Here is a 21,379-nt window from a genome sequence, read left to right on the forward strand (position 1 = left end):
TCTTATATTCTTGATAGGTACATGAGTCATTTGTGGGCCAGGGGGCGGGGAGATGGGAGGAAAGAGAAACAAAAAAGTAATTTACATTGCTTAGGCAGAGATCTCCATTTTCCATTTGAAAAATCTTTCTTTTGCCCAGAAGAATTTGGTTATTTCTGTATTTTATTTCTTATTATTGCCATTTACCCACCTTTACACTTCTGCCTACAAAAGTAGAGGTCAGACTCCTCCAGTGATGTATATTTTGATAAGGACAACATGCAGGATCTAACTTCAGAGACAAACTCTCAGAGTTGCTCAGCGAAATAGAGACAGAAAGCGTTGGCTTATCCCAAGGAAGTTTCATGCATGATATGCAACCAGTTTTGTACATAGAATATATTTTGCTCTCCAGGTCACTCTTGTTTCAGTTTCTTCTACCACGCAGACCAGGACCCCATGAGCATATGTACTGTTCAGGCATACAAAGCAATTATTTATTGATTAATACACACAATAGCTGGGACTAATGATCTGCTAAGTTAAACGTTACATGCTCGCCACACCTGATGTGGATAACCTGATGAGTCTTTGCAAACCAACCAGTTTCCAGTCTGGTGGGCACAGGTCACCACCACTGATCCTTGGAGCATCTGACCCTTGATGGTTCTGATTTACCATCTTCTGATGCCATTTTCCTTAGTTTTGTAACTTTTCAGTGCAGAGATTTTCCTCTTCTACCTTTGGGTTGGCTTCCCCTAAACAAGTGTGTTTCTGTTTGGGTTCTTACTCATCTTGCATTGCTTTACCTCACCTGCTTTCTCACAAAATAACAACAGTATTCTCAGTAAGGGGCAGACAGACATGTTGTACCTTGTGCCTGGCCCTGAGGGCACTAAGGGACCTTCCTTTCCCTGCCCACACCCCCAGGGCTCCCCCTACCCCGAGGACCCCAGGAGCAATCTAGGATTGCTCACTGGGTGCAGCGGTCCCTTTGAGAAGCTAGCAGAAAGATTTCCATTAGCTGAAAGTATGGTGATTTCTTCCTTGCATATGGGACGACTTCTTAAACCTTTAAATGTCATATGCACAAGGCTGCATCCTAAATGAGGACATTCCTCAGAAAAGTCTTTTTCTAGCAGAGGAGAAGTGTCAAAGGCCCTGGGACAAAGAAGTATTTAAATACTATAATGGAGAAATCAATACCAAATGAAAGCAATGATAATTCATGGTTAAGAGGAAATAGCAAAATAATACACAAACAAATGCCGTCTGCCCCAAAATGGTAGCTTTCATCCCCAGAATGTTAGGAGTACAAATGTATAAACATTTTGCTTATAATAAAACTGATGCTATTTGTTTCTCTTACCTATAGGTTTATGACTCTACCTTAGAGTATAAGGAATCTGAAACTGTTCTGAAAGTGCACCAAACACAGCTCAGGCTCATCCTGATATCCGACCGGGACAGACACGAAAGGATAAATAAAAAGTTTCAGCTACACAATAATCAAGAAAAAGTTTAGAAAACATCTCTCGTTCCATTTTTTCATGCTTATTATTTTTTAGAAGGGTTAGAACTTTGTTTCAACAGTTTATGGGTTTTTATTGCTTTTTATTTAAAATTAAACATCTTTTTATAAGGCAAAATATGACAAAATAGAAGAGGGCAACATAAGTATTTGTTACTGCCAGTGTGAAATTTAAAAATAAATAAATAAATAAATAAAAGCAGCTTGTTCTATTATTTCCTGGATTTTCGACTCAGCTACTCAAATAATGTCCATTATTCTCTTGGCTCTAATTAAAACCACATTCATATTTATTTCAGCATGTTTCCTGCTGGCTTGAACTCAGGATTGCTCTTTGGTTTTAGAAAATGTTAAATAGACAAGATAAGTGAAATCCTGGCCCTGATGAAGGCAGAGAAAGTTCTAATACTTACTTTGATCAAGTCAGGATTTCAATTTATGGGAATGTTTTTTTCTTCCACTGGTCCCCTTTTTTTCCCCATAATTTTTCTATTAAACAGACCCATTCTCATCTGTCTTCAAAACTAATTAGTCCTTCAGAACATTACCTCATTTTCACATGTGTGGCCCACTCATCTTTGCTACCCTGAAATAAGACAAAGAGCAAATCATGGATTATACTGACATTTAAAAATACTGGAAGGGATAAGGATAGGGATTGGACAATGATAATGGAAAAAATAATTTAGAATCTGCTGTGGTAACTTAAGAAGTAAATGAAATCCATGAAATACACAACTAAGAAACCGACAGAGCATTTTCAACTAAATGGAGTGGGAAAGCAGCCACTGCTTCACATAACCTGAATTGTATGCACTGCACTGGCTGATAATGATTGCAGGAAGCTATAGGATGCAGCCTTCCCTCTGCTTGGCTTTCCATTTCACTTGGAAATCCTAATCCACAATAGCATTAGTTAAACCATTAGTGCAACATTATATCATGTTTTGATGTCTATGCTTTAAAGAAACTGCAAAAATTGGAAAAAAGGGCCCAAAAATAGGTACAAACTGTAGTCAAATTCATAGAACAGTCCAGGTGGCTACATTTGTGTTCATAAATTAAACTTGCCACCTAGAACAGAATGGACTTTGTCCTTATGACTAAAATTTTTTCCCATCCAAAATTGATGGATACTTGTTACAGAGTACCTGTTGGGAATGGTCCTTGGTTGGTGCAAACTACCATCAGTGCTGGATCATCACTGTGCAAACTTTCAAACTATGCAAGGGTATTATTTTGGAGTGTGCTAATTTGAACATGGTAGAATCACGTTGGGAATACTTTTAACAAGTAAAATTATAGACAGGTGAGTTCCAGTTCCTAATGACATTCCCTCACACTCATGACTATAGATGTAACCAATGAAGCTTAAAAAGCTTTAATCCAAAAGACTTGAGGTGACTTGTTCAAGATCCATAGAAGAAGCTTTTACAGTAATTTCTTTTGCATGAATGGAAAATAAGATTTCAATTTTGCAAAAAAATTAAAAATTCATAGTTAAATTGTTATTCTGCAACACCCGCTTCTACATAATCAATAGCCTAAGACAGATGTGTGAAACGTTTCAGTTTCAATTTTGCACTGGACCGCTCCCAAAAATTACAAAGTTTTCTTGAAAACTCTGACTACTAAAATTCTGCCCTAATGAAAACATTTCCAGAAGAGGGGCAGCACTCTATACTATAGGGATGAAGAAACCTTTTTAATAAAACATGAACACAACACAACAAAAACTGTACCTACACTCACATACTTTTAAGAAACATGTGTGTGATATTTTCTTCCACAATCCTCAGTAATTCCTTCCCCTAGGAAACTGAGAAACCCACTGTTTTTTACATCATTATTCCACTTTGTTTGCTATTTGAACTTTGCTATAACATAAAGGATTAAATACTTCTTTTGAAAATGAAGCATATTGTTATACATGTGTATGTATCCTTAAATTCAATCTCTTTAGAGAAGAGACTGAAGGTTTGGGGTTTTGGTTTGTTTGTTTGTTTGTTTTTTAATTATCTCTGCTTTTCATCTTATGAAAAAGTCTCTAGCATGAAGAGATCTCCCAGTATTATGATCACTGAGTAATGATTCACTTTAAAAAGATCCATATTATAGTAAAATCAGGCTTGAAGAAGCTTACTGTCTGAGTATCATCTAGATGCCAAAATATTTTTCCATTAGCAATTGCAGATGGTAATACTTTGGGTAATATTCTGTATTAATTTTCTCTGATATCTCCTGAAGTTATAATACCTTAAGTTCTCAAGTAGAAAAGGAAAATACAGAACAAATGAAAGAGCAAGCAAGACTAATAAATCCACAATACCTAAAATATAGGTAACAAATTCCTAATCCTTTTATTTTCACAGTTGATGACATCTCAATTTCTTGGCCTCTGTCTAAGTAATATAGTTTAGTCTTTATGGAAAAACAGAGAAGAAAGAAACAGAGAAGATCGGTAAAACTGTCAGATTAACAGTACTGGACTGGCAGGTTGCAATTGCATGTCAAAATTTCTAGCAACAGAAAGCTTCAGTGCACAATATGATGATCCATGATTCAAGATGGCAGGTAACTCAGGACCAGAGGTGTAGCAAAATCTGTTTTAAAATGAAGGAAAAATAGATTTATAAATAGTAGGAACTGTAAGTGCATATTCATACAAAAATATGAAAGATACAATTTATAACCATCTCAGTTATTATATTACCTTATTGGCCTGTCAGTTGCTGATACAATTCAGATAAGCAGATCATAACAGAAGCCCATTCTGAATTATCTAGGTTAAATTTTTGGATAAATAATTCCTATGTACTGTGTTAAACAACAAGCCATTTCTTCTTATCCATATGTCAGTGACTATTGAATTGAAGAGACAAGAAACAAAAATAGGCAAATAATTATAACCGCAGGAAATAAGATTATTATTTTTTTCCCCAGCTCTACATCCTCATCAGAGTCAGTTTGATCTTCTGGAAAATGAAGGCCAGGATTTTCATGTGTCAGCTTCACCTACCATCACTTTCAGGAAACAAGTATAGTCCCTTGATCTATGAAAGGACTTTTTATTTTGGCGAAAAATTTGCAACCTTGGTATCTCATTTAATAAAAAATAATTCATCAAAAATAAAACAACTTCAACAGTGAGTTACCTTTTCAATATCCAGACAAAATGAAATAGTCTGTGTAAATATTACTTATTTTCTGTATATGTATGTTAAAATTTGGTATGAAAACTAAGCTTTCTACCTAAACTTCCATTATTATTACGTGAAAGTGAAGAAACTGAAAAATTAGACACCTTCACAATAACGAAAGAAAGTTTGAATTTACCTTTTTTCCCTGAAAAAGCAATCATAATACTAGCATATTTTTACTTTAAGCCTTCTTTTAAACATAATAATAAAAAAAATTAACAGCACAAAATATTTTCAAATGGTACATGGGATTGAAACACTTTCTCAACTAAAAATCCAAGACAGATTTCTAATTCACTACTTTTCCTTTTTTTTTAATGTCAACTTTTTAGTTGCATAGATTCTGCCTTCTCAAACTAATCTTTGATATTACAACATTTAACTTTTCAATGATTTAAAAATTAAATTATTGAGCAAGAACAATCTGTGTTACAAATTAAGACATTCAAGCCAAGGCAAAAAAGTCTATGGAACATATCTATGTCTATGTTGATATTCAATCAATTAATATTTTCTTTATACACTGGTCCGATGCTTTCCACTGTCAAGATAGAAATTTTATGGGGAAATCATCTTTCAAAAGAAAATCAATAACGATTAAACAATTCCAAATAAACCAAAACTACTAGGAAAAGAGGAAATCAACAAAAATATATGGTATACTTCCTCACTATTCTTATTTTAGTCAATGATGTGGAAATGCAGATAGAAGGAGGGATTTAGCTTGCAACAGTGCTTGAAAAAAAGCATTTTAAAAAAATAATAATAGTAAAAAAAAAAAAAATCCTTCCATCGTTCTCCTACTCAGCTTAGAGAAAAAGGAGGAACTCATCAAGCTCCTGTTTCTTTTCTCATCTCCACAAATTTCTTGTAGTGAGTAGTCCAGCAGATTTTGCATTTATATTTGTTATCTCTTGACCCAATGCTATGATTAGTGCATGCTACTGATTTTACTCTGCTTTAATATTTTTGGATCCTATCACAAAAACCTACCATTTTTCCTGACTTAAAATAACAAATGCTGTCTACTAAAAGCAAATTTCTTATAGATAACATCCTAATATTTTAAATAGAAAGATCAATTCAAAGACACAAATAATTTTCCTAATGTTACTTTCTTTATTAAAACACACACTTTATCTTATAGAAAAAAAACACCTTGTTATCAATCATAGTCAACTTCTAGTCAAAATATGTTACAGAAAAAATAATTTGTTGGATTGTGATGTATGACTTCAGTGATACCAGATTTTTCTGAGGAGGTTTAAAAAAAAAGTATAAAAAAATACATAAACTTATTTATTGCAACAACAGTAGTAGTGTTTTGCTATGTGCAAACTTCTATACAAAGAGTCTAACATCTGCCCAAAAGCAGAAGAGAAGAGGAGAAAACAGAGGGAAGATTTGTTACTTTCTAGTCATAGACTCAAAATGAAACCTTTGTAGAGATGTAGTCTTTGTAGAGAACATTTGGTACCAGCACATGTATGCTCTCTACATAATTATGTCACTCAAAATGTAAAACAATGAATTAAAAGTGGATTTCATTGCAAAATACATAGTAATCAAAGTATCTCATTTCAGAAATATAGTGCCTAATTAACACTTCGGTAAGGTAGGGATTAACAAATTTTTGAATAAAATTAATTAAATGTATAGTGTCTTTCATCTCTAAAGACATATGCAACTCATTCTGACACCAGAGGTAGCTGTGATGAAGTTGATTGTACAAAGTTGTCATTTATTGATTATAACAATATTGACAACATTCTCTATAAAATGAATGAAAAATACATTTCAGGTCTCACAGTCTAGCTTCAAGCTGTTGTTTTGGATATTTCTGAGGTTTAAAGGGATTGTCTGTAGAGTTGTTTCAGATGATTCAGACAGGTTTCAGCTCCAGGCTGAAACCTCATGGCTCGTAACACAGTTACAGGGAGCAGCACACATACACACATCCACTTGAAACAGAAAACATTAGCCAAATAATTTAGATACTCAATAAAACTTTGATCATTTATACAATGACACGTATTTTTTAAAATAAAAAAATAAAACTTGATGGATTTTGGTCTACTTAGCTTTTTGTATTGCTTATCTATGGGTGTAACCTGTTCCAGTGTCTCACCACCCTCATCATAAAAAACCTCAGCCTTTCTTCAGAGGAGAGCTGTTCCATCCCCCTGATCATTTTCGTGGCCCTCTTCTGGACCCGCTCCAACAGGTCCGTGTCTTTCTTATGCTGAGGGCTCCAGAGCTGGACGCAGTACTCCAGGTGGGGTCTCACCAGAGCAGAGGGGCAGAATCACCTCCCTCGACCTCCTGGCCACGCTTCTTTTGATGCAGCCCAGGATATGATTGGCCTTCTGGGCTGCAAGTGCACAATTTTTTCTCCTCTAAGAAGGGGAATAAAATTCTGAACATACAATATAATTACCTAAAAAGCAAATCTCTTAGACATCGGAATTAATTTGTGGAAGGGCTTAATTTATGAATATTATATCAGTCACATTTTTAACACGTTACACGTGTTACATCTTCATTACAAACATTTGATATTATGATCGATGTGATTCTTTGTCTCAAATAATGAACATATGAAGAAGTAGTTTTTAAGTAATCACTTGGATGAAATTTTTGTCCTTAAAATTTCTTTGAATCTTAATCAGGTTCAATGTCTGTCATGGACATAAGCAGGAGGTTTGAGTAAATTTGAAAGGAAATTAATTTATATTCATACAATTAACAAAAAAGGTGTATTCACATATTTTATTGACAAAATATTATTTTGATGATACTCTCTATACACTGTGAACCTCATCCATCCAACCATTTCCTTCAGCCACATTTGTAGTCATTTTTTTGGTACCTGAGATTCTGAAAGCAATTAACACACCCTTCTACACCCTCACAAATCATAATAGTTTAAATTTATTTTCCACAGCAGAGCAGGCAAATAAATTTAAACATTTCTATTTTAAGAACTCATCATTCACTTATTTACATAACTACCGTGTTTGGCACACTTATCTTACACATCATCTCTACTGGTCATATGAAAAAGCCCATCTTTTTAAGATATTTCAGTCTGTCATTTGCCCATATTTCAGCTCTTTAGGATATCTGTCTTTATCTGTGTTTACTGGGTCAAAGACTATCTCTGTGTAAAAATGTTAAAGACATTTAGATATTTTTTTTCAGTCAAGATGCTGGGGAAAATAAATTGAAAAGCAGCCAGTTACTTAATTTAATTTCATAGTTTCTATCAGGAGCAGTCCAACAAACTCCTAATAACTCCCATTTTTCACACAATGACATGTCTTTACTTCTAAACAAAACTAATGGGCAGTGGAAACATTCATGCACGGATCAGATTTTAAATGAATAATGTCATTAGATAAAAAATGTTGAAATGCAAAGTCCATAAATACCTATTATGAAATTAATGGTGAGTGCTGTATTTACTTCATTTTAATAATCAGCATAACTCCTGAAAGATATTATTTCTCTTTTATGTTATTTCTACAGCATAATTTGCATCTGATTCTAATCATAAATACATAGTCCAGCCCTATATAATTGTATCACTTTGTTGCTTGTCATGCTTCACCTAAATTTTCCATAAATTCATCTAATAATAGTATCAATTTATTTAAGCGAATGTTCAGATTTTTGCAGTATATTAAAAATGATCCAGAGGGCCTCCTGTATAGGGAAAAAATATATTCAACCATTATCCACCCAGCCAAAAATTTCAGGGCTTCAGAAAGTAGGTCATACCATAATAGTGACATTGAACTTTTCAACTGGGAGTAATTAGGTTTTATTTCCAGTGCTTAGTGACCTACTCTGAAAAATAAGACAATACAAGAATGGTTCAGGTTTATTTTTCATAATTTAGTGGCTTGCTTTATTATTTTTTTCTACTGTATATACCTTAAGAATCCATAATTGTTACCTATCCAGAAAACAACAGATGACAGCTGTGTAGGGTACATCTGCTATTTAATATGTCGTGAAGAATCTGTTGCAGGCAATGATGTTATCATTAGGGAACAAGAATACTGTCTATTAGTTCAGAACCAAATAATTCAGCATTAAATCATTTCAACCGCAGTGTCACTTGCAGGGAATGTGAAAGCAGAAAAGTTACTGTGTATGAAACAAGCTTTGCAGCAATACTTACAGCACAGAGGGCATTTGAAGCACACTTCCTTGTATATTCCCTCTAGGGTGCTTTAGAAAGCTTTTCTTTTATTTAATGGCTGCTTCCTAATGCAAAGAGACATAATGGAATGCACTTGCATCTCTTAGCTCAGATAACAAGACACATTTTTTCTTTTGGGGGCTGGGGTGTTCTAAGAGCCATTTTACATGATTCAGACTACTGTTGCAACATGAGCTTATTCCCTCCAATGAGTTTTAAATTTTTTATTTGTTACTAATGTCGTTGCAACAAGAGATACCCTCCCACCCCTGACTTTGGTCATGCATTTGTCCCATGTGTAGCTGTGTGGGGTGGCATGCTGCATCATGTCAACCTGTATTGTAATACAAGAAGAAGTATAACTTGACACGGTGTGTCAGATGCTAGGTAACATGAGAAGGCATGCATGAAACTTTCACAGACAAGGGACCGTGGTCATTCAGAGGCAGACTGTTTCTCTGGCATTTACGTAGCTGTGAACCGGAGGTGGGAAGTCTGCAACGCCTCCATCCTGTTATATAGAGCATACAAAGGACAAGTTTTTAATATAGTAAACCTATTGCAGGGAGTGCTCCCTATGCATTTTACTAAATATGAATGAATATCCCTAGTGGATACAGAGAATACCAAGTGTAGTAGTAGATGTGCAGCAGAGAGGAGCATGGTATCAGGCACCCAAGAACTACAGGAGATTTCCTCTGAGTCTTCGCTATTTTTTCAGAGAGAAAAGTCCTCTCTCTGTTATTTTAAAATGTTGTCTCCTTTGAAATTCACAACACGGGACAGATTCTCAGTGGCAGAGTTAAGACTTGACCATTCTACCTCTGGCTGTTCCCTGCAAAATCATCATTAGTTTTTTCCAATGGCTCTAACAGAAGGGGACCTTTCATAAAGACTACCACATAGTTTTCCATTTTTTTTCATGAGTAGAATGGTGGAATAAAATGCTATTTTCATGATTACGCTGTTTGGTTTGGCTTGGGTTTCTTCTTTTTTTTTTTTTTTTTTCTTTTTTTTTCAAGACAGAAATATGAGAATAATTCAAACTTTGAGAATTACCTAAGAGCACCCTTATCTGTATATTTATTTCATTAAGAGCCCAGTTTGAAAAATACATCAAGTAAGTGAAAAATGCTCTGCCATTTGATTGCTGATGTAAATATAGCCAAAAATGGATTATATGTTGTATCTACATGTTCTGACAATGTTTGCGACAAAACAGTCCAGGTATCTTCAATGTACAAACAAGCAGCAGCAGCTCAATACCACCTCAACAATGACCTTCAATAAATCAGTGTCTGTATTCAGTAAAGTAAGGTTTTGTCTTTTTCACAAGGCTTCAGAAAATTCAGTGGCAACTGCCTGATTTTGATCATGTTGATACATATTCCTTCAGTTTTTAGATGGATTAATTGTGAGTAGTGCTTTTGAAAAAAAAAATTGTAGTAAAAACCTTCATGTCACTTCTCGAACCCTAGGTCATAAAGTTTTTCTAAATATTTTCAATTATATTTAAGTGTGCGGAAAGATAGAAGAGATACTTACTGGTCTTTTTGTGTAACTGCTACACTATCCTGCTCTATTAGGCAGAAGAGTGGTATGTTTATTACTGTAATTTCGCTGATATACCAAAAGAAACATACACTTCTTATCAAAACCAATCAGCAGCTCATAAGAGTTTTGAGCCAGTAGGAGAGACCTTTTCCTTACAGTTCCAATTCAGTACCTAATTGCACATGCATTTAAGTTTATTCCCATTCAGCAGAGTACTAAAGGCTATTATTAGGTACTTTGTTGAATAAAGAGCTGTAAGAATATATCTAAAATAATATTTGGAAAAATCCTACATTTTCAAATACAGTGTTTAAGAAATACTTTTTTGTAAGAAAATTAGTTAGCTTCTGTATTCCTGCCAAGCATTTTTTTGGAACCATGTGGGATATCTACTGTGGATAGTATTCTACAATAGCAGGTATCTTTTTCATTTCGAGGGAGGTAGAAGTAAATCCTAGTGTTTTAATTTCAGTTCTGGCACAATATACAATTAACTCTGCAGCAGGAATTGTGTACAAGCTCCAGAAGAAACTCTTCTAGGGAAGAGAACAGAAACCAAACTGACGGATAACAGTTTACAATGGAGATTTCTTTTTATTTGTATGATAATGAGCACATGTAAAATCTAGCAAATGTTGAAGTTTTTATCATGTGGAACAGCAGTATACAGAGTACATAATATTTTATGTCTCATTTGGAAGGCCACAGTAATTATGGTGTATCCGCAAAAGTCTGAGATAAAAGTCTGAGAAAATTCAGATATGAAAGAAATGTTTAGAATGGACTAAAGCATGCTGTGAATTAAAATACATTTATTTTGACCTTTAAAAATTATACAAAATTTCTCCCAAAATACTTCTGACTTAGAATTCAGGAACATCAGATAGAGATTTTACACTATAAAAAACGATTTTGTGTACTTGCTTTTAAACATGGAAATTTTTTTCTGCTGAGTTTACCAGCAGTTCACAGTATTCAGTAGCAATTACAAAGGTGGTGAAAAAAATAAGTCCACAACACTTTCTGAATACGCTTTACAGAGAAGTACAGTTTTCAGTCTTAATGTACTTAAAAGCATCTGTTAATCACAGAGTAAGTTACAAACAGACACCAAGGAGAGAATTAACACCACAGCTTGTACCTTACTGATACGAATCAATAGTCTTTGGACTTTGAGCTGGGTAAAACAGAATTTCACACCACAAAAGAAGCTGTCAGTTTAAATGCCTATTGATTGTAAAACATATCATTATACCACACGACACTCTTCACACTTTAACCAGGTCTTTGCAGCTACACTCTGAATACCATTTATTCACGTGAAGCACTCACCGGTGTCAGCAGGATTAAGTATCAGGTAAGACATTACTCAGGGTAGGAAAGGAAGAAACAGCACACACATTTTGCCAATTATAACTGTGAAAGTAGTTTTCTAAGTACAAATTTCAGTGAGTTAAGAGTGTTCCCAATCAAGTTCTTGTTAATAATTACTCTTTTTTAAAAAGGAAGTCAGGCTTTCTTGGGCAAGTGTAAGTGTACACCATGTGACAAATGCAACATAACACACCATTTTTTCACTGTGTATTCTATTTTGGATGACTGAAGGAAAGCACAGTTATTATTAACTGACCTGGCATACATAATAATAACAAAACACCTCAGTACTGAATGTGAGTATCATAGATTTTAGAGGAGTTGCTTCGGAAACAAGGCTGTATAACGGACATGATCCGTGGTACAAATTCCAGTCCTAGTATTTACATCTTTACTATTACTCCTTCTGATAGTAAGTGACAAATATTTGCCATCAGTATATTTAAAAAGTATTTGCAAATTAACATATTATCATTGTGTGTCTGACTAAAGTTCATGCATATAGTAACAGAAATGTATGCCACTTCGAGAAAATACATTTTAAAATGCATCATTCCTAACCAATCTGTTCGAAGGACACCAGTCGAAGACACAGCAGTGATTTCTCTCAATCAGCAACTTCCTTTTAGTGATAAAACATCTTTTCTGAGCTGGAGCTAGAAAGGAGGAGCTTACCTTTTCAGTGAAGGAGAGCAGTGTAACTGATCAGACTGCGCTGACGAAGGATGTTGGCCTATGTGGATACCATTCAGAGAGCTAGCTAACTGCACCCCCCAAACATTTTCAGTTTTTCAGAGACACTTGTCTGTCTGCCGTCCTATGTCAAGGTGCAACAGATTTGCATCAAACAATATTTACTCTGCTGTCTGTGGCTTGTCTCAGACAAAATCCTTTCAAATTCTTTAGAGCTCAAGTCTGTGCTGGCCACTGCTGTTTCAGAGGTTTGGGGTTTGTTTGGATGTTTTTAATTATATTTTTAAATTCTTTTGGAACTGAAATACTGTATGAAAAGTATATAAGTGGATAATGTCTGTGTCCAGACTATCCATCCACAGAAGTGTGTTGACATTATTAAAGGAATAAGGAAATGGATGCTTAGTCTGCCACTGGCATAAAGTGAACTTTATCTGCCTTTTTTTTTTTAAAAAATTTGCTTAAAATAAACAAACAAACAATAAAAAAACAGGTGGATTTTTTATAATCAAACAGAAAGTTGGAATAGGTCAACCATCCACCAACAGTAGAACAAAAGATAAAAAATATAGACCACCTCTTTCAGAAGGTAGCCCTGGTGGTGACCTTCTATCCCTCACATTAGCTGTGAAGGAATGGAATACGGTATTGTACAGATGCACAGGAATGCAAAAGGTAGTATAAACAGAATAGTATTTCTCTGTCTGCTTGGTTCTTTTGCACATTTGTGGAAACACTGTGAAAAAGTTCAAGCACACTATCACCTGTCAAAAAACACTTGCATCAGTGTTAATGGATGCCACATTGTTGACACTGCAGCACTGCATATATTATTCTTTGAATCACATGATACAAAATAATCCAGAGCTTGAACTCACTAGGGGATTTTGACATTATTTGCAGTTGAATGTTTTAAATTAATCATTTGGACTTTTTAAGTTTCAAAGCAGAGCTTTATACTGAAATAGTTAATTGGACCTATTGCCCCAGTCATGTTACCAAAGAGAATGAGTATTTTAAAAAAAATGATTAAGAAACTTCTTAACTGAGATCCTACAACTTGTCTGATCCATTTTAACCTTCTGTGAATCTTGAGACTTGTCAGAAATGCTAAATGATTAATCACAAATTATCTTGAATATTTGAAACCCTTCCATTTAAACTGATTCTCAGTTAATTTTTATTCTTAGAGTCATTATCAGGAAATGTAGTGGTCACAAATTATCATTGATGGGGGAGCTGACAATGTAATTTTCAAGTTCTGAATATCTGAATATTAGTTTCCTTAGAAAAAAATGCAGCATGTTAATAGTATTTTAAATATATATTAAAAAATGCATGTCATCATACTCTAATTCCTGTGAGCTGCTAAAACATTTATCTTAATCTTGCTGTAATTTGTTTCTAGTGCAATGTTGCAGAGTTGTTAAAGAAAAGCAAAAATGAAAATGAAACAGAAACCGTAAGTCTAATTGATATTAATCTACTTCTATGATAAAAACAATAGCTGTTATGCAAAACTGGAACAAAGTAGTATTGCTCAGAGCCTACAATGACTAATTTCTTAAAAAGAAAGCTCTGCTATGAATAAGGCATCTGACAAATACCAGTGCAAGGTAGATCCTTAGAAGAGATCTTATATGTTGAAAGCCAAAATATCAGTATCAAGCATTATGTTGCAGAGGTAAGACCACCAAATACCTCTTAACTACAAAATGAATGCTGACAGTCAAAGGTTCACACCGAACTAACACTAGCAGCAAGCTAGCCAAGAATATCTATGTATTTTGAAATCCCACATTTCCTGTGTAATGATGCATGGAATGGCAGTCATCTCTGGGGAATAATTTATCCTAAGTGTTCCCTTTTTTGGTAAAATGGAAAACTATCAGTGACTTATATAAAATTTTCTATAATTTTTTTTTTTTTTTTAGCATCCAAGATTTTTTTTTTTTTTTTTTTTTCTGTTCAGATACTTTAAATGCCAGCTCTGCTCCAGCCTTGCTGACTCTTTCTCAGGTCAATGTATATGAGGTATCACTCTCGCCTATTGGTGTTTGCACACTGGAGACCTCTTCTCCCCCTTCTTCAGGGTGTTCAAAATAAGCTGTGTTCCAAGATGGCAGCAAAATGCCGAAATAGTGAAAATGGGCAGTCAGCACAATCCTTGAAGAAAGAGAGATGTTCAATTAATTGGATTGAACTTTAGCATAAGCTGGGTGTTAGTGAAAATTGGCAGCTTGGGCTTCCTTCATAGTAGTCAAAGGAGAGAAAGACTTTTCTTGGGAATGACTTGTCATAGTGTCTAAGATAAAGGAATGAAACAACTCTGCAAGTGACTAAATAAACAGCTTTGAATAAGTCATTTGAATTCTAAATTTTATAGGACTAAGTCAGGTCACATGAATTCTTCCCATAGTGTTCACAAAAGTAACTATTTTAGGAAAAATCTATGATTAGCAATAAGACAGCAAGCAGCAAATCTGTTATTTTCTTCTTGTGGGCCAGCCTATCGGGACAATTGTTTTCTTTTGATTTTCTACAATTCTACACAGATGTTAGGGAGCTTAATAGCAATACATACATAACTAAATTGATCTCAGAAATATTTAATGTGGCAGTCAGGGAGTGAGACAGGCTAATACAAAGCAAGTACTCATAAATAAGAATCCAAATTTGATGTGTGCCCAGATTTTACACTCCGAAAGTGTGCTTACTGTAGCGATAAACCTTTGTTACAAAGTTCATATATGAATTTGAACCTTATATTAAACTATCAATCAGGCATTTCTGATTCTGTTTTTGATCCTTTCTTGCTTTGCATTGAGATTTGTCTCACTTCCATGGCATCGTTAATTAAAACTTTTGTAACTTAATGAGCTATGCTATATAATAAAATTAACATGTGGTCTAGAATGTGGTTGGGTTAAAAACCTTCATAAATTACAAGAAAACAATAATTAAAGGCAAAAAATAAAACTAAATGCCTAATGTTTAGAGGATCACAAATTTAACCATCCTGGACCTTTAAGCACATAATAGCAATGCCTGCTAAAAACTCAATCATATCAGATTGCAGTTCCTGCTCACTAGATGGGAATTTTCTACTCTGCTGAACCAAAGCTCTACACTTTCATTAGCTCACATTCTCTGTCATGACACCAGTGCCCTCTCATCAGATCGACGGCTGAGCTGAGTGGTGCCGACAGAGAGAGGCAGATAAAAGGAAACTGATGAAAGTGCTAAATGTTTGCCTTCTGGGTAAAAGCTGTATGTGGCTTTGTTGACCACTGATTTCCTTTGTCCTGCGCCAGGAAGATGGGAGTGTGTCTTGTGTTCAGTGTATACATACTAGTAGCTTCAGTTTCAACCAAATTTGAGTTTTTGTTTGTCTTCAGAAAATGTAATTTTTGCCTGAGCTTGAAAGACAATAAATGTTTTTGATTTGTTTTGTAGAAATCACCCAAGACTGAATTTAAAAGATAAAAGTTGGAAACGATCCATATGCAACTGAATTTTCAAGATCTGTACCACATTTAGACAAATATAAGTCACTGAAATTTGCAAGAACAATTCGATTTCTCAACAAGCAAGGAAGTTTGATCAGGTAAAGATGGCAGATATTTATTTTAATAACAGATGAAATTATAGCCTCTCTCTGTTTCTGAAATTTGATTCAGACTCAAAACCGACATGAATGGATTCAAGCTGACCTGCAAAAATATATCTGAAGGTCTCAATAATTTTAATAACTCTTCCTATTTGAATCCTAGTGCAACAATCAAAGGGTCAAAATATTATAATCCGCTCTTGTCTGATCTGAAAAAGAGACTCACAAATGAAATCCCTATTTCATCTCCAGATACATAAGTATTAGAAATCCTCTGAGTAATCCATTGCTTGTTAAAACTAAAGCCTCATTTTGAACACAAAGGGAGATAAGTATACTATTCTGATTCATTGAAATATACTAAAAAACTGTCAAACTGTAAAACTCAGCAAGACCATAAAAATTGTTCTTTCTGGTAATTGCTACACAAATGGAAAAAAATGACTGAGTGGTATTTTAATATTAAAGATCTACAATTAAATATATAAATTAAATTTATTATAAAATATATTCTAAAATACTATGATTAAAATATTTCTAAACAAAAAATCAAAGAACAGCTCTTTTTTTCAATAAACCAATATTCACTGCTTACCTAATCATAAAGTTTAGGGTAATTTCCCATTTTCAAAATAATATATTTAAAATATAATTCATGAAAGCCAGAAGTATTAACACACGATGCACAATGGTAAAGGGTATTGGCCAGTTTAGGCTTCTTTTTCTTATTCTATATTATACATAGATGTTCACAGCTGAATACAAGTCAAACAAGAAGATGTGAGGACAAGAATTCAACCCCAGAAATTTCTCTCAGCTTTGAAGTCTGTTGGAGATACACACATTCACAGGTGAAACATGTCAAGCTATCAGAGTTTTGAGAACAATTTCAGAGAGCCAGACTTGAGAGTTATTTCTCATCTGGAGAGTGGTGCTCATGGCACAGACCTGGGGTAGGAGAAACTGTCCAATCGTAAGTTTTCCCATTGCCAACTACTACGTATGTACAAATATACGGTTTCCAAAATGGACATTTTAACACAGTTTAATATCCATTTTTAAAAGTTCTGTTTTTAATAAAGAATATCAGATAAAATGACTATGAAAGATAACTGATATTTTATGGTTGTGTGCACAGTATTTTATTCTGACGTGTCATGTTGACATTTCAGAAACTTACCAAGACACTGTAGTAATTTTGATGAAGCTTCTTTTCTACAGGTTTCCTGCATTCCCTTGTTCAGCCTGTGCGTGTGAGTTTCAGGAACGAGTCTTCAGTTCTTAACATAGAGGTTGTCAAACCCTGTGAAACGTGAAAATGCAGTGTATCTATATCATAGAAAAATATATATAATAGAAAATAAATGGACATTAACATTTCAAGTGTTATTCAAGATGTATTCCATTCTATTACTTGATAATGTGAGGCAGGATATGAGAGGTAATTCCAATAATGCAGATATGTCCAACAGATGACAAGCATGTTTTAGGTAGCATCTTTAGAATGCAAAAAGAGTTAATGTAGTTTCTATCAATTTCTGAAAGTCTATTCTTAATTGTATCTGTAATGATCTCCTTTGCCTGAGCAGAGGAGATTCAACTGTAACATTTTCATCTAAGACTTAATCTAAGTATATTTCTAAGACTGTGCATTGCTTCATATTGTTATATGTTACTTCATTGACTTTTTCATATGAATTTCCTTTTCCAGTGATAGTATTCACACATAACATTGTTGCTTTATGAAAATATAGAATATTGACAGAGTATAAGGTCAGGTGCATTTTATTAATACTGCCAGGAATCTTCTCAAATTCTGAACCATGAATTACTTTGAGTGCGATAAACTCTAAAGGCAACAAATAGGCTTTAAACTCTATAACAGAAAAATATACATACGTCATGACTGCAGAAGAAACAAGTCTCATTCTGCCATTAATATATTGTATATAGTAAGCTGATTGACAGTGGCTCTTAATATTCCCATTACTTTTTTTAAAAAACAAAAAAAAGTATAGCTGAAGCACTCTTAAAAATTAATACTGAAATTTTTCCACTGCTCAACTGATTTTTAAAAAGCCTCTGGTAAAAAAGGTTTATGAGACTGCTCGTGGTTTGCCCAGATTTTGCAATGTTTTGTTTTACTATAGTCATTTCATCCACTGGTGTCTCTGCTCTTCCTCACCCATTGAACTTTTTGCCTTTTAATCAGGCAAACACTCACCTGGCTTACAGTATGCTCAAATGACAGTGTTCTACATTTAAATCTGTAGTTTGAAAGGAACAAGGCTGATTATCATTGCTCTCCATACATGTAGCTGAGATTTATTTAGTTGTCTCTTTGCCTTGTTAATCTTCAATTCAAATGTCTGGAAAAGAAAGGTTAGGCAGAAGCAGGCAGAAAGTGAAGTGATGTAGACCCAACACTTAGCGAGCCATTCACTTCAAACCTGGGCATAAAAGCACAAAGCAAAACAAAGCCACCCACATTTTTCAGGGTTCTACCAGCTGCAAAATGTAAATATTTTTGTTTCTTCTTGAATTTCAACATCAGACTGATTTGCTCTTTCCCAAGGTTCACAATAATTCTGTGACCCATCAAATTGCATATTTCGCTGAAGTGCAGCCATCTTGAAAATATTGTAGCCCAGCAATGTCAGAAAAATGAATGTAAGACATTGCATTTACTCTGTGTTTTTATGTGAAAATGTTTTGAAAACAAACCTATTTCAGAAGAATGCTTCTTTATTCAAAATACACTTTGGGGAGGAAATAATTAACTTCACACGTCTTTTTATGCTTTCTGCAGAGGGTAAAATCCAATGGCAGGGGGTGTGTGAGTGCTGTAAATGCTGCCATTTTCCAAACTTGATATTATTAATATGGACTGTCAAGTTCAGGTCAAGCGTTTCTACATATTGTGCCTCAGTACTTCCAGTGTTTCAAACATATCTGTCATGCACAGCAATCACACACTGCAGCACAATCTGTGGCACTGAGAGCAAACATGAAATCTTCTAGTAGGAATGAGCCAACACTTTTACCTCATTTATCTGAGCTGCCACCATTTTTAATAACAATTTCATTTATTTGACAGCTGCATGCACTTTCTAAATAAGCAATTTCCTTGAATTTGCTGATTTGCAACATTTTTTAAATTGTCTTTTTTTGTTTTCGTTTTCCTTTTTTTTTCTTTAAAACAGCTTTTATATTATACAGAGAGAGGAGAGAGAAGAATCATGCTGCTAAATAGGTGTATTTTTTTAAAGAAAATATCTTAAAAAATGTACACTATCTTTAATGCTAAATTAAAATTATTGCTGGAATGGTGTTACGTTAGCCCTAGGGAATATGTGATTTCAACATTTAATTAACTCTGAAGTCCTCCTGTAATTGGGGCTTATGTGTCTGTGTAAAGTTCAAGGCAGCCAGGCTGAATCTATAGGAGAAAACTGCTTGGAGGGGCTGATGTCCTGGAGAAGCAAGTCTGCCCTATCTGAGGCAGACAGACTTTACCACACGGCTACATGTACTAAATTAAGAAGTGGGGAAGTTCATCCAAAGTGCACAGATTAAAATTTTCAATAGGCCTAAAAATGACTCTAAGGCATGAATGAGCCTGTCACTTTTTCTCTGCCTCTTCAGCAAATGATGGATTCACTCTATGCCCATAATATAACCCGTGAGATATGCCTGGCTTCGTTGGTTATTCTTCATTCTCAGTCATGCTGAAATAGAGTCTGTGGTTAAACAAATCTGCTTTTATGGAGCAAAGCACTGTGAAACGGAGCTGATTATGGCCTGACACATTGAATTAGACTGTCGTGTAAAGCAGTGCTGATGATTCCATTGTTTCAGGGTCCTGTCCCCCTGCCTGAGCTTTTCCTTTGCTCCCAAGCCACACACATTTCTGTCTTCCCTTTGCTTTAGGAACCCTTTTTTTCAATGTTTACTATTTGTAACTGACTCTGCAGCAGAATATCATTTATAAGTCTGTTCAAGAAGAGGTTTAGTGACAAATGCTTTAAAGGAAGATCACATTTTTCTCTATCACTATTCTCAAAGACAGATTGCATTGTAAAAGCACTGCAATCACATATCTAATCACTTCTAGTTTTCATTTATAGAAAAGTAAAATGTTAGCTAATTAAGGTCACAGACTAGCAACATGTACTAGCCTGAACAAAAGATTAGCACCCAGGAAATACTGAGTTCCAAGACCTCATGATACTGTATGTCTTTCCTTGCTCTGGAGAGACAAGAAATGCTTAAGCTTTCTGCTTAATTGTCAGTCTTTTAAGTCATTAATCTTGATGGCACTTGGCAATGAGTTCCTTGGCCTATTTCCTATGTTTGAATCTGTTGGTTACTCTTTCTATGTTATTCTGGTTGTTCTTGGGCTGTGAAAATGAGCAAATAACAGTAATTTTCCTAATGTAGAATTTTATTAGTATAAGAAACATATCCCACTTTCTATGTCTCCCTTCACCTTAGAAATCCCAGTCGTTGGTTATATGATTAGTTTTTATCTTTCAGTAAATTGTGTTCCATCTGAAACCCTCATTCCTGCTAGGCTTTGTTTCAGATAAGATGCCCAGGATTCCTCAGACTCTGAGATGAGACCCCAACATGCCAACGCTGTAGGCACTGAGTCACTGCAAGACTCATCCAAGAAACAAAATATCTTACTCTTTGCTGCCACGTCTAATCGATACTGGTACTCAAGTTAGCTAGCTTAAAACAAGCTTGAATATATCTGTGATATAATGCAGTCATCATTGTTATAGTGTAGGTATATCCATAGACCTACAGTTCAGTTTAATACTTTCAAAAACATATTTTCCTTTGGTTCTATACACCCTCAGGTTTATTGACTTCCATATTCACCACAATATTACCAATATGGTAATATTTTTACTGAGCTAGCCACAGGCATTCAGAGATTTGAATTCCTTCCAGCATTTCACTATCTATGCATATATCTGGTATAAGAAGAACCTATGCTTAAATGGGTTCAGATTTTGAGTACTCAATAATGATATATGGTGTACAGAGTTTTGTAGGCCCTTCAGATTTCAAAAGAAGCTGTGAGCAGTCCCAAGGTTTGGTATTCTTCCTATAAGTAAAACAGAAAACTATCTCTGCTCATTACCTATTTATGTTTATCACCTCATTTCCCCTAATACCTTCACAGGATGTTCCCCTCAATCCTAAAAGTTGCTCAAAGGTCT

At 34.6% G+C, this 21,379-nt stretch overlaps 1 long non-coding RNA gene across 5 annotated transcripts in view; it reads right to left on the reverse strand.

The window, feature by feature from the left end:
• Positions 1–11,069: 11,069 nt before the first annotated feature.
• Positions 11,070–21,379, reverse strand: part of LOC143172036 (uncharacterized) — a 35,471-nt gene continuing 25,161 nt past the window's right edge. For 4 of the 5 annotated variants that reach the window (XR_012997280.1, XR_012997282.1, XR_012997279.1 and 1 more), the window contains 2 exons: positions 17,329–17,451; positions 11,070–14,704 (listed from right to left, as the gene is read on the reverse strand). This is a non-coding gene — a long non-coding RNA (uncharacterized LOC143172036). Of the gene's footprint in view, positions 14,705–17,328; positions 17,452–18,372; positions 18,518–21,379 lie in introns of all 5 variants that reach the window. The other variant, XR_012997281.1, reaches the window with a different exon arrangement.

The sequence above is a fragment of the Aptenodytes patagonicus genome, chromosome 1 (genome assembly GCF_965638725.1).
Source record: "Aptenodytes patagonicus chromosome 1, bAptPat1.pri.cur, whole genome shotgun sequence".
NCBI lineage: Eukaryota > Metazoa > Chordata > Aves > Sphenisciformes > Spheniscidae > Aptenodytes > Aptenodytes patagonicus.